Here is a 13,089-nt window from a genome sequence, read left to right on the forward strand (position 1 = left end):
TTAAGCACCTTCCTCCATGGCAATGCGATCTTTTTTGAGTGGTCCCGTGAAATGTTTTCTTCTCCTCCATGATCTGGAAACAACCACGGCCAAACTTGGAGGTAGAGTCAGTGAACTTCAGGTCCATCTCCTCCAGAGCCTGACGTTTGGTCGGGACCAGCAAGGGCTTAGGGGGCGTAAGCACTCACTTCTTAGTTCTCACCATATATAGCCTTTAAGCATGATGAAGTCATTGGTCGCCTCACCATAAAGGACAAAGCCACCCAGTGGGTCGATGCTCTTGTCAGACAGGTCATAGTCAGTAGATGCTTTGTTCTTGATCAGTCTACCATCCTTGATGAGGTAGCCTTGACCAATCTTGTAAATCTTCTTGTTAGTCTCTGTTCGGTGATGGGATCCTTTCTGCCCAGCTCGAGCCGCAGAGAAGGCTACACAGGCAGGGTGCCAGACTCCAATACAGGCAACTTTGTGCAGACCTCGATGAGTCTTTCGTAGCAATTTTTTTGTATGTCAACAACGGGTCACCCCTTTCTACCCTTCGCCTTTTGTCACGCCGATGACGTCAATCATCTCATCCTGCCCAAACACCTGGTTCACAGGTTCACAGGAACCTGCTGCTTCAGCCTCTCTAGGGCCCAGTCTAGCTTCTCAGCCACAGTGCTCCCATTCACTTGGATCTCCATTAAGTGTGCCTTCCTCTGGCGCAGAGGAAGCAAACGCGTCTGAGTTGGGCAATTGTGGGGATGACCTGGCTGTACTGCTTCATGCTGTGAAGTCCCTCTCCAGCTGCTTCTTGCTTGTATCATCCTACCATTTCTTACAGTACTTGGTGAAAGCCTTCTTCTTAGATTTGTGCCAGTTCTCAAAGAACTGCCTTTTGCATCTATCACTGATATGGTCAGCAAATACACTCTTGAAGGTCCAGAGGCCTCATGGGGTTTCAACATATCCCACAATGCCAACAACCACCATGGATGGGGTTTCCACAATGGTCACATCCTCCAGGACTTCTTTCTTGTTCACCTTAGATCCTGGACTGTCAACTTCCTGGACGATGTGGGTCATGCCAGCCTTGTACCCTAGGAAGACTGTGAGGTAAACAGGTTTGGAAAGGTCATCCTTATGGAAGAAGCTCTTCGCTTTTCCAAAGGCAGCCGGCTGCTGCCTTTGAGAGGCAAGAAGCCCACAGACCCCCATGCCTGGGCGATGAGAATTTTCTGTGAGACATCTTGCCCGCCACATGCCGCCAATAGAGCTGCTTTCCATGTCTTACAGCCTGCCCCCTGCAATATCCTCAGGACACAGCGTAACAATAGGATATGGAAAAGGAGTTCTAGGCAGAATCAAGTATTGATAGTGTAGCAGAAGCCAGAGTCTTTAAACCAGACCAATAATTTACAGTAACGAACATTTTCAAGAAAAGCAGTTTGGGCAAAAGGATATAATAGGTGACACAGTGCACACCACAGTTCCCATGGAGACATTGTCTGTCTGTTTGTCTGTTTTGTGGACAGGCTGCAAGAGCAGAGGGCAGTTATGGAGGGACAGGGAGATGAGTAGGATTTCGGTGTATGATAGAAAATTTATAAAGAATCAATAAAAAGTTTTGTTTTGTTTTTTAATGGCTCTATGCTGGGTACAGGTGAGAACGCCCACAAACACTGCCTTGGGAGACAAGACAGGTACTGACTTGTTTACTGTGGAGACATCCTGGCTGACCTCTAACAACATTGTCACAATAAAATGTACTAGGAAGTATTCAACTCCACGGTGATACATTTTGCATTATACTTCAGTGTGGTATTTCAACTCATACCTGCAGTTAGGACACTTTGAAATGTGAAGGACACATTACCCCAGTGTAACTCATTGGATCACTTTGCAGCCAGATGCTCTGTTTAATTATTGACAGAAACAGCCCTCTGATTCAGGATCACAACTGGCTTTCGGATATGTGTCAGTGCAATTTTTATTTTTAAAACAATCTCACGTAGCCCAAGCTGACCATGAACTTTTGATGATCCTCCAAAGAGCGGGGGTTTACATAGTGCTAGAACTCAGGGCTTCCTGGAAGCTAGCTAGGCCAACCAGCAGGTGAGCTGTATTCCTTCCAACGTGTGGACAGTTTTTGCTGTTTAATTTCTTTCTTTCAGACAGAAACAGAACTTTGGGCATTTTTTGTTTCAGTTTGTTGACAACTCTGGAAAAAAAAAAAAAGGGGGATTGAGAGATAAATCAATAAATCTCTAGCTTCAGGCTTTGTTATTCTGAGTAAACAATTCATTCAGGGTTAGTAGTCACTCCTTTTGAATTACCAGAGTCTTTTTAAAACAAGTCCCTTGTTGAAAACTACCTAGCTTTAGAATTTGAAGTCATGTTGAAATTTTAATTTTTATGTATCCTGAAAGAGAGTTAGTCGAATTTAGGCAGATAAGAAAATCAAAGGCAACCTCTTTAAGAAGGTTGTGGCTTCCCACTGAAGTGAGAACCCCCCCCCCCCAAATCCCTGCAGGAAGAAGGACCATGCCTAAGGAGGGGAACCCAGATGGGACCAATAAGGGAGAAGGGGAGGGGACTCAGAAAAAAGAAGGTCCCAGTGCCCAGTAAAGACTCCTTTCCACTTTTGGCTCTAGGTTTCCTCCCATCCTTATGGGAGCTGGTGCTTGCTTGAATAAAATCTTCTGCTTTTGTTTTATCCACATCAGCCTCTACCTTGTCAATCAGGTAGGTTGACATAGATTTCCCTGTTACTATCCTGTTACTATTAAGAAGAAAGAGAAGAGTGACTGAGGAAGAAGCCCACATCATCTCTGGTATCCACAAACATGCACACACACACACACACACACACACACACACACACACTCAAGCACTGGGTTGCTGGTATATGAGAGTATCAAGGCATTTGTCTAGCATTAATCCCAGCACAATGTGTGTGTGTTAAGGTGTCGGGGGATATTAGCTATGTAGAGCTAGCCGGTAAAAGCTGGCAAAAAAAAAAGCCAAGAAAACAGAAACTGAAAAGTGGGTTATTTTGAAGTGCCCACTATGTCTATGTGGCTGCTAACCCCTTTGAAAGGCTTTGCCTTCCAACTCTTTACATCATCTCAGGTTTGCCATTGTAGTAATATCCTGAAAGTGGAGAAAAGTAAAATTAGCATATCAACAAACATAAAGGAGTGGCTTAATTTACAATATCTTTGCTGGCTAATAAACATGAGATGGCTCAGGGGTTAAGAGCACGAACTGTACTTCCAGAGGATCTGGGTTCATTTCAATGTGGGCAGCTCACACCAACACACATAAATAAAATAGAAATAAATATTAAAAATATATTCAGGGATTGCATTTTCTGTAAAAGGATTTGAAATGAGTTGAACATGTTGCAGTTTTAGAAACCTTAGTTTAGTGGGGACAGCAAAGTGGTACAGCAGGTAGAGGTACTTGGTGCCAAGCCTGAGGACCTGAGTTCAGACCCAAGAACCACACAGTAGAAAGAGAGAACAAACTGCATCAAGATGTACCATGGCCTCTATGTACACACCATGCCACGTGTGTGCTTATGCACACACACAGAGTTGTTGTTGCTTTAATTTTAGTTCAGTAGGAAATGAGATTGAAAAACAGAAAGGAACTGAGTCAAAGTCTGAAGAAACCAAACTAGTAAATCAGTAAGTAACATCATCATAAGGAACTACTTAAGTTTTTACTGTAGAGAGTTTTGGCCTCTTCCATAATCACTGGATTCAGGCTCCTTACAGATGCAATTGCTGCCATATCTCTATGGAATATCTCAAATTGTTGGGATTAAATAGCATGATAAATAATGTATGGTTTAATAACATAGGGAGATTGGCTTGGGATGTATCATAACATTGCTAGTTTTAAACTATAGGAAATTTTTATATAGGCAACATACAGATTTTCTGAATTAACAAGGATTTTTAAACTTAGATACATCAGGGAATTTGAGAGAAAGAGGGAAATAAAGATCAAGGACTGATACATTTTCTCCAAACACTACTGAAATTTGTATCCAGTAGTTAGTTTCAAAAAGATGAGAAAGAAGAATGTGAAACCTTGTTTTAATATAGGCAGCCATAGACCTTCTCTTTGTTGTCTCATTGTTAAGTAGTAGATATCCTTGATCAGGGCAGGGAAAAGTAATAAGATAATTGCCTAGCTGTCATTATCTAATGACTGACATATGAGTGCTTGGTATGAACTAAAATCATCAAGCAAATGAAAGCAAGAGCCCAGTTCCTGCTCCAAGGTACCCACACTGGGAAGAAGAAAATAATCTAGAAGAGTGGATGGTGGTGTTACTGCTCATGGATCAGTTTGGATTTGATGTATGGCCTCTCTTCCTAGCTAGCTACATGTTTAAGAAAGAACTATCTCTAGCCAGGCGTGGTGGTGCACGCCTTTAATCCCAGCACTCGGGAGGCAGAGGCAGGCGGATTTCTGAGTTCGAGGCCAGCCTGGTCTACAAAGTGAATTCCAGGACAGCCAGGGCTACACAGAGAAACCCTGTCTCAAAAAACAAACAAACAAAATGAGAGAGAGAGAGAGAGAGAGAGAGAGAGAGAGAGAGAGAGAGAGAGAGAGAGAGAGAACTATCTCCTATCTTTCCAATCAAACAGTTTACTTGAGGGAAAGAACAGGGCAACAAAAATAGGTATTTCTTTATCGTGGACATGTTAGGGAGTCATGGTGAGTTGTTTGACGAATTTCATACAGTTCTCTCTAGTTTATCCAGAGTTCTAGTTTTTAGTGGGCCTGTACCCACAATTACTAAGAATGTGTGTGCTGTGGATGTGAAAATGCACAGTGAAAGGACCATTTGTACAGACAGGTTATGAAATTGATAGTGAATAGTACTTGCAGTAACCAGGGATCAGAAGATCAAATGTCAGCCAGGGACTTGAAGAGATTCACATGCAATAAAATCACCACTTGAACCAATCAGGTTAAAAGTGGGGCCCACGTCCAGCCTGCCACAGGGCTAGGGACGATCATGGAGGCAGGACAGGGGAAGTCTGAGGTCCCGTGGACTGCCGGAGTTGGCTCAGACTCTTGGGCATCACAGATCTCTGCGCTGTGTGCTGCAGAAGAGCCTGCTCTGGGGTCCCCAGGGCTGCAAGGAGGCTGAGGATGACAGGTTCTCAAACTCTTAGACGCCACAGACGCCGCTGGATGCCTTGGCCTGTGGGCAGGCTCTAGCCAAGGGCCAAAAGGAAAAGGGAGTGGAGGAGAGAGCTTCTGCTGGATGGGGGGGGGGGGAGTCCTTGGCTTGCTTGGTAGGCAGTTGAAAATGCAGAGAGGCCTCCCGTGGGAGATTAGACACTCAGCTTTTTAGAGGAAGATCTGCTCCATTGTTCCCCATGGTGGATCCAGATAAGAAGAAACAGTTCATGGTTTTAAGGCATTTATTATCATGGCAGAGAGTTGTGATGAGTGAAAATGTACCATGCTTTCTCAGGGCGGGCCTGAGGTTAAATAACTTTTGCAGGGAGGAGTGTCTGGGAAAGGGAGCTAAGAGTGTAGTAAAGGTAGAGAAAGCCAGAGAGAGAGGGAGAGTAGAGAAGTAGAGGCTGGCCATGGCCATGTGGAGAGATGGGGGAAGGCTCTAAACAGAGTACCAGGGGCTTGGGGTGTAGTCCTGTGACTGATGGCCACATCATCGTGGAGCTGAGGTCTCCTGTCAGGATCCTGGTATCTGGGGGCGTGAGAAACACCTTCCATCCCTTGCAGGAACGCCTGCTGGGTCTCCAGGGTTTAAACCTAGCTCAACCAGAAAACAGACTGCCTTTCACAGTCCCACGATAGACCATAGGCTCAGCAGGCCCTAGGTGACTCTAATCCTTCAACAACTCTAGTAGTAGTCCTTACAAGACATAGTCATTGTTAGGCAACCAGTTATAAAGAAATGGAGATGCTTGTCCTAGTGCATACAGAATCAAGATGATGAAAGAGTTTTAACTGAGTAATTGATTTTCTTCCCTGTCCCCAGCTTCACTGGATAGAAGACTTGGTTTGCACACAGCATGCATAATCTAGATTGGTTTCTCAGAGAACATTGTATAACATTCTGAACTTTGATATTAATGTGTTTCAGCCAATATGATGTTTGATATGGATACCTTAATGGTTTTTAATTTGGAATTTCTCTTTTGGAGGCACAGACTTTTTCTGTTTTTGTCTTTGAGTAGAAGAGTTTATAGTGTTGACAACATAGAGGGTGGTGACACAGTATGTTTAGGAATGGAAGCATTTGGACTCTTTCAATAATTTGTCAGTGCTCTCGAGTCTTCCGGCTTGTTGTGCTCTCTGTGGGGCCATTTCTGAGTTGCATGCAGATGTTCCTTTCTGTGGCCAGCTGGCTTTAGAACGCCTTGCATGGCTGCGCTGTCTGGAAGGAAGAGTGATTTTCATCTTAGGTCTTCTTGCCCTTTCTGCTCATGCATTTGTTCTAAGAAGGTGTGTTGCATCTGATGAGTGGCCGCCACCACCGAGGTACAGACGTTCTCTGCACTTTGGGTGGCAGAGCAAAACCTGGAGGCAGTAGAAGAGTCTCCGAGGTGTTTTCCTGTGTCAAGAATGGACTGAGCTAAGGGGTTTTGCAGCCCCGTGGGGGAAGCAACATGGAGAGACTCAAGGCTCCGACTGCACATGTGGCAGAGAGTAGCCTTGTTGGACGTCAGTGGGAGGAGTGGTCCTTGGGCCTGAGGGTGTTTGTTCGATGCCCCAGTGTAAGGGAATGCCAGAGCTGGAAGACAGGAATGGGTGGGTGGGTAGTAACACCCTCATAGAAGCAGGGGAAGAGGGGATAGGATAGGGGGTTTCTAAAGGGGAGACCTGGAAAGGGGAAAACAATTGAAACGTAAATAAAGACAATATCCAATAAAAAAGAATGGTTTCATCTACTTTTTTCTCACCTCACTCCTTTTCCATTCGCTGTGGTAAGTGTGCATGGTAAGCTAAGAATACTGGCCAAGAACAGTTTTGAGAACATTTATCCTTAACATTATTTTAAACTCTCTTAAGCAGACGCTAGACCAATCAATGAGGCTGAGTATGGAAGAAGACACCATCCATAGCAGTCCAGAATAGCCAACAATTTTTTTTCTTATTTTTCTTTTTTTTTTTTTTTTAAAGATTTATTTATTTATTATATGTAGTAAGTACACTGTAGCTGTCTTCAGACACTCCAGAAGAGGGAGTCAGATCTTGTTTCAGATGGTTGTGAGCCACCATGTGGTTGCTGGGATTTGAACTCGGGACCTTTGGAAGAGCAGTCGGGTGCTCTTACCCACTGAGCCATCTCACCAGCCCCTCTTATTTTTCAATACACAACCAAAATAATACCTTTTTACAAATAAAGAAAAAAAATAAGTATACAAACTTCTTGCCCCAAACCAAACTCCTTATTAAATAAAAGCTCTTTAGGAAAAAATATCTTCTTGTAGCTACTGTAAATTATTACCATGTTCTCAGTACAATCTACCCAGAATATTAAAGAATTTTTAAATGCTATTTTGGTCGACCTGTACTTGGTATTTTGATAAGAGGTGAAAATTATACCTTAGTTAAGTTTAGAATTTTTGACTATTAAAGAATTTCTATGTGTTAAGGAAAACATATTCAATGAGATGTCGTTGATGACGTGTTCCAGGGCATTGCTGATTTCTCAGAAACACTTGTGCTAAACACTCTCCTAAAGCCTCGTTGGTAGAATTTGGGGTCAGAGGGCCTGTTGAAGAGACCTCTTGACTCTTCCTTTATCATATTAAGTAGGAAAGCATTCATTTACAAAACCAATTGCATATTAAGCAGTGTTCTGGGTAAGAGCTATTTGAGGAAAAACTGCACATTTATCTTTTGTGAAGCCTGGACTGGAAATGGTTGTGCTGGAGAGCAGTTCATGAAATGCCATCCATGCTACATGCACACTTTAAATTAGGGAACTTGATCTAAAGTCACTCCTTGGAACTCATTTGATATTTCTGTAATTGTATTTGCAAGAAGAGAAAATTAGTTTTAGTTGTGATGAAATGTGTTTTGGCATGCGTTTCTACTTGTAAGTAATTTTAAAAGGTTATATTTTTCCCCGAGTACACATTCCCACATACCTATTATTACTATGCTACTTTATGCATTAGTATCCTGGGAAGAATTGGTTTCTTAATGTAGAACCAGGGATTACAGTTTTATCATCTTTGAGACTTTTAAAACAACTATTAGGAGGATGCCGCAATTACAACACATTAAAATACTTCAACGATTGTGAAAAATACTCTTATAATAATTGCGTCAGCTTTCACCAGAGTAAATACTGCAAAACTTCAGATGAACTATATAAAGGGCTAACTATGCAAAAATGATCTTTTTTTTGTTGGTTGGTTGTTTTTTTTGCATTTGTTTTAGGTTTTTTGTTTTTGTATTTATTTATTTATTTATTTTAGATGGGTCTCTTACATAACCCTGGCTGTTCTGGAATTCACTATGTAGACCAGGCTGTCCTAGAACTCATAGAGATCACTCTGCTTCTCCCTCCCAAGTGCTAGGATTAAAGACATGTGCCATCATACCTGGCAAAGGTTTTGTTGTTTTTGTTGTTGTTGTTTGTTTGTTTGTTTTTAAAGACACTATCTGTAGCAAGATACTATCTGTAGCATTTCCAAAAGGCTTTTGAGTATCAGAAAATTTTCAAAAGTATAATGACAATTTAAGAATTAGATTAGTAAAATTCTTCTGTCGCAATAAAGCTATACCTTGTTTTGATAGCTACCAGAATAGGTGGTTCCATTTCCTCCCAGTGAAGGACCATCTAGCACAATGATCCCCTCATTAGTCACTGAATGAAGCAGAAGATTGAGGAGGCCCTTATTAAAAATGTTTAAAAGGGTCCTCCAATTCCAGTTCCCCAGTCTTATCCCCATCTTTTTAACAGACCACCTACTTTGGCCTCTTCCTCTCTGTCCCCATTCCCAGAGGACTAAGCAGTTCTTCTATAGCCTTTCTTTCTCATCTTATCCCTTTGTCTCAGCAGGCAACAGACAGAGTAGAAGCACCGTCTCCCTGGAAACCTGCTGGCTACATCCATCCTGGAAATCCAGTAGGCAATTTTCAGTCTTCTTTCTGTTGTTTATTTCCAGTTCCCCTGTTTCCATCTCCAGCCCAGTAACAGGCTTTGCACAGCAGCCTGTTTTCCCTCCCTTCCTCCATTCCTGGGGACTCCACAGATCTTCATGGCAGACACAGCTTTCTTGTATTGTGTAGACCCTCTCTGCCACCAATGCCCTCTCCCTCCACCACCACAGCAGTCTTCTAGCCCATCCCTATTTCTTCATGTCATCTCCAAATACCTAGAAACAGTTTTTATCAAGGCCCCTTTGGCAGGGACTCAGAAGCACTCTCTACCAGCCAACCCACAGCTACCACACTCCTTTGAGATCCAAAGAGAGCAACAGAAAGCAAGAGGAAAAAAAAAACCCACCCAAGAAAGACAAGACCAGAAATCAACACCTAGAATTGCAATCATCCCAAATACCTAAACAACAGAATAAAAGCATAGTCAATAACAACCCACAGCTACCACACTCCTTTAAGATCCAAAGAGAGCAACAGAAAGCAAGGGGGAAAAAAACCCACCCAAGAAAGACAAGACCAGAAATCAACACCTAGAATTGCAATCATCCCAAATACCTAAACGACAGAATAAAAGCATAGTCAATAACAGCCAGGAAGCTATGTTACCACTAGTGTTAAGCAATGCTACTACAGAGAAATGCCCCAAGAAATTCAATATACCTGAAGCACAAGACAAGGACTTCAAAATAGCTATAATGACTATTTTCAAGGACCTTAAAGGTATGAGTCTATGTGAAAACACAAACAAACAATGGAATAAAATGAAGCAAACAGTTCAAGACATGAACATAGAAATGGAATCACTTAAAAAAAAAAAACAACCTAAACTGAGATAAAACTGCAAATAAAAAACTTAGGTCAAACAAAAAGGTGAGCCTCTTCAACAGAGTACAAGGTATAGAACACAAGATAGAAGGACAGAAGAAATGGATACTCCAGTATCTTGGTCAGGGTTTCTATTCCTGCACAAACATCATGACCAAGAAGCAAGTTGGGGAGGAAAGGGTTTATTCAGCTTAGACTTTCTACATTGCTATTTATCACCAAAGGAAGTCAGGACTAGCACACAAGCAGTTCAGGAAGCATGAGCTGATGCAGAGGCCATGGAGGGATGGTACTTACTGGCTTGCTTCCCTTGGCTTGTTCAGTNTGCTTTCTTATAGAACCAAATACTACCAGCCCAGAGATGGTACCACCCACAAGGGGGCCTCCATCCTTAATCACTAGTTGAGAAAATGCCTTACAGCTGGATATCATGGAGGCATTTCCTCACCTGAAGCTCCTTTCTCTGTGATAACTCCAGCTTGTGTCAGGTTGACACAAAATCAGCCAGTACATCCAGTCAACAAAAGTGTTAAACCAAAAAGAGAAGGAAAGACAGAGTGAAGAAAGAAAAGAAGGAGAGAAAGAAAGAAGGAAAGAAAGAAAGAAAGAAAGAAAGAAAGAAAGAAAGAAAGAAAGAAAGAAAGAAGAAAGGAAGGAAAGGAAAGGAAAGGAAAGGAAAGGAAAGGAAAGGAAAGGAAAGGAAAGGAAAGGAAAGGAAAGGAAAGGAAAGGAAAGGAAAGGAAAAACAGAAAATCCAGGCACAAAACCTCCAGGAAATCGGAGACACTGACAAAAACAAAATCTTCTGCTGCCTCTAGTGTCAAGCAATCATGGAGATGGCTGCATGGCTGCATTCCTTGTAGAATTCAGCTATGGTAACACAGCCGATCTGTGGCTCTTCCTTGCCTCTATCAGACAAGGTTAGCTACTGCTGCATTGGGGGTCTTGCTTTTCTTTATTTGGGGCTATTCCATATGTGAGATCTTTCATTTGGCAGTATGCATTAGAATAGAATGTTTCATTTTGTTCTTCTTCTTCTTTTTTTTTTTTTTTTTAAGAAACAAAACTTTAAAAAATAAAAAGCAGTGGCAGGGATTTTAAATCACTTTTTAAACATCAAGTTGAAATCTCTCAAGAGATAAAGCACAAAACAAAAAGCAGGAAATAGTCAAGAACAGATAGGCAATGCAAGAATTAATCTGAGAAATTCAAGCTTTCCGAGATTTAAAAACAGAGGATAATAAAGAAACCACACAGAAATAAAAATGCTATGTAATTGATTCAAGAAGATTCCCTGTAGCTAAATCCGGTGAGTTTTCTGACTGACGATGAAATGTGTTGAAGAAGATGGAAACCGAGAAACATGGTCATGAAACCTCCATCAGCTGGGAGAAGAGAATAGCAGCTACAAGATACTACGTGGGAAAGATGATCTCATTAAAAAACACTGAGAACTCCACGGGGCTCAGCAGTGGCAATTTCAGGAGTTAGAAAACAAAGCTGGCTTTTCCTCGGGTTCTAAGAGTAAGATTTTGTTGTCAGAGTATGGCTTGAAAAATTCAAGAAAAATAAATTGGACAAAGAGGAAGAGAGCAAGAATTTATATAATATATTAGTTAGGGGTTTTGTTGCTATGATGAATCAGGATGAAAAAGCAACTTGCAAAGAAAAGGCTTTATTTGGCTTACATATCACAGTCCAAAGAGTGTAGGCAAGCAGCAACTCAAAACAGGGCAGGAACCCGCAGGCAGGAGCTGATGCAGTGGCCATGGAAGAGCATTGCTTACTGGAGTGCTTCCCATGGCTTGCTGTGCCTGTTTTCTTAAAGAACCACAACCCCAGGGGTGTCCATACCCATGTGGATTGGTCTCTCCCTCAGGCCTATGGTCTGATCTTATGGAGACATTTTCTCAATTGAGGCCACCTTTCCTAGCTTGTGTCAAGCTGACATAAAACTAGCCAGCACAGGAAATAATGTCGGTAGTTTTACTTCCCAAATTGTTTTGAAGAATGCACTAATGGGAGATAGTAGCAGTTTATAGTCCTGGGAAGTATACAGACTGGGCCCAGTTCAGCTACAACCATAATGAATGCTTTTTATTGGTGTGGGTTTATAATTATGCAGATTACAAGTTAACTACAGTCCCCCCAACCGCAACCCCTTTCAGTGCTGAATAGGTTGACAGTATAGCTCTTCTGGAAGTTGTCCTTTGCTGATGTCCCTTTTCTGACACTTTGGGAAAAGGGCTTGAAGTGAAATGGGAGGCAGCCTGGCTGACTTGACTTTGCTGAATAGGTAGGATGAGTCCATGTAGAATATGGTCCAGGGGGGAGTCCTCAGAATTTTATCCCTAGCTTGAATATGTATCTATCAGATTTCAAAATTAATATTCACGCATGGAAAGAAGTGGAAAATTTATAGCAATCACATGAGACACCTGTGATTTTTGCCACATAAAGGAAGCCACAATATACATGTAACATATAAAGGCAGTGACCACATACATGTAACATGTTTCTTCTTCAAAGATCTTCTTATGGTCTGCTTGTATATTCTCAACATTTCAGAAGCCCTGCTCTCTCTTTGCCTCCTCTCTTATTCCCTTCTCCCCATGACCTCATTCAGTCTGGACCTTTCCACATGCCTCTGTCTACTCTCTCCCTCATATCCACAATAAACCCATCTCCTCAAACATATCTTAGAGTGGTCATGTCCTCACTTTCATTCAGTCATCAGAGCTCCTACAGGCATTAATGACACAATCCAATTGAAGAACCTAAGGATGCACCCTTCCCCTCTTCTCATCCAAACATCATTCACTCATAAGGGTCTAGCTGTAGCTCAATCAATAGAAGCGAATTTGCAATGATGACATATGGGTAGAATCTTCCAAAAATGTATCCTATAGATTGTCGGGGAAAGCTTTCGAGAGTCATGGTGGTGTGGGGGTGTGAATCTTCTGCAGCAGTGGTTCTCAGCCTTCCTAATACAGTGATCCCTTCAAACAGGTTCTCATGTTGTGATGGCTCCCATAAAATTATTCCATTGCTACTTCAGAATTTTAAGTTTTCACTGTTGTGAATTGTAATGTAAATATTTGATATGTAGGA

The 13,089-nt window shown here is 42.0% G+C and overlaps 1 pseudogene; it reads right to left on the bottom strand.

Annotated features, from left to right (window-relative positions):
* LOC110323661 lies at window positions 1-1,228 on the bottom strand (annotated as a pseudogene).
* Between the last annotated feature and the right edge of the window lie 11,861 nt (window positions 1,229-13,089).

Source organism: Mus pahari, chromosome 6, assembly GCF_900095145.1.
Source record: "Mus pahari chromosome 6, PAHARI_EIJ_v1.1, whole genome shotgun sequence".
Classification (NCBI taxonomy): domain Eukaryota; kingdom Metazoa; phylum Chordata; class Mammalia; order Rodentia; family Muridae; genus Mus; species Mus pahari.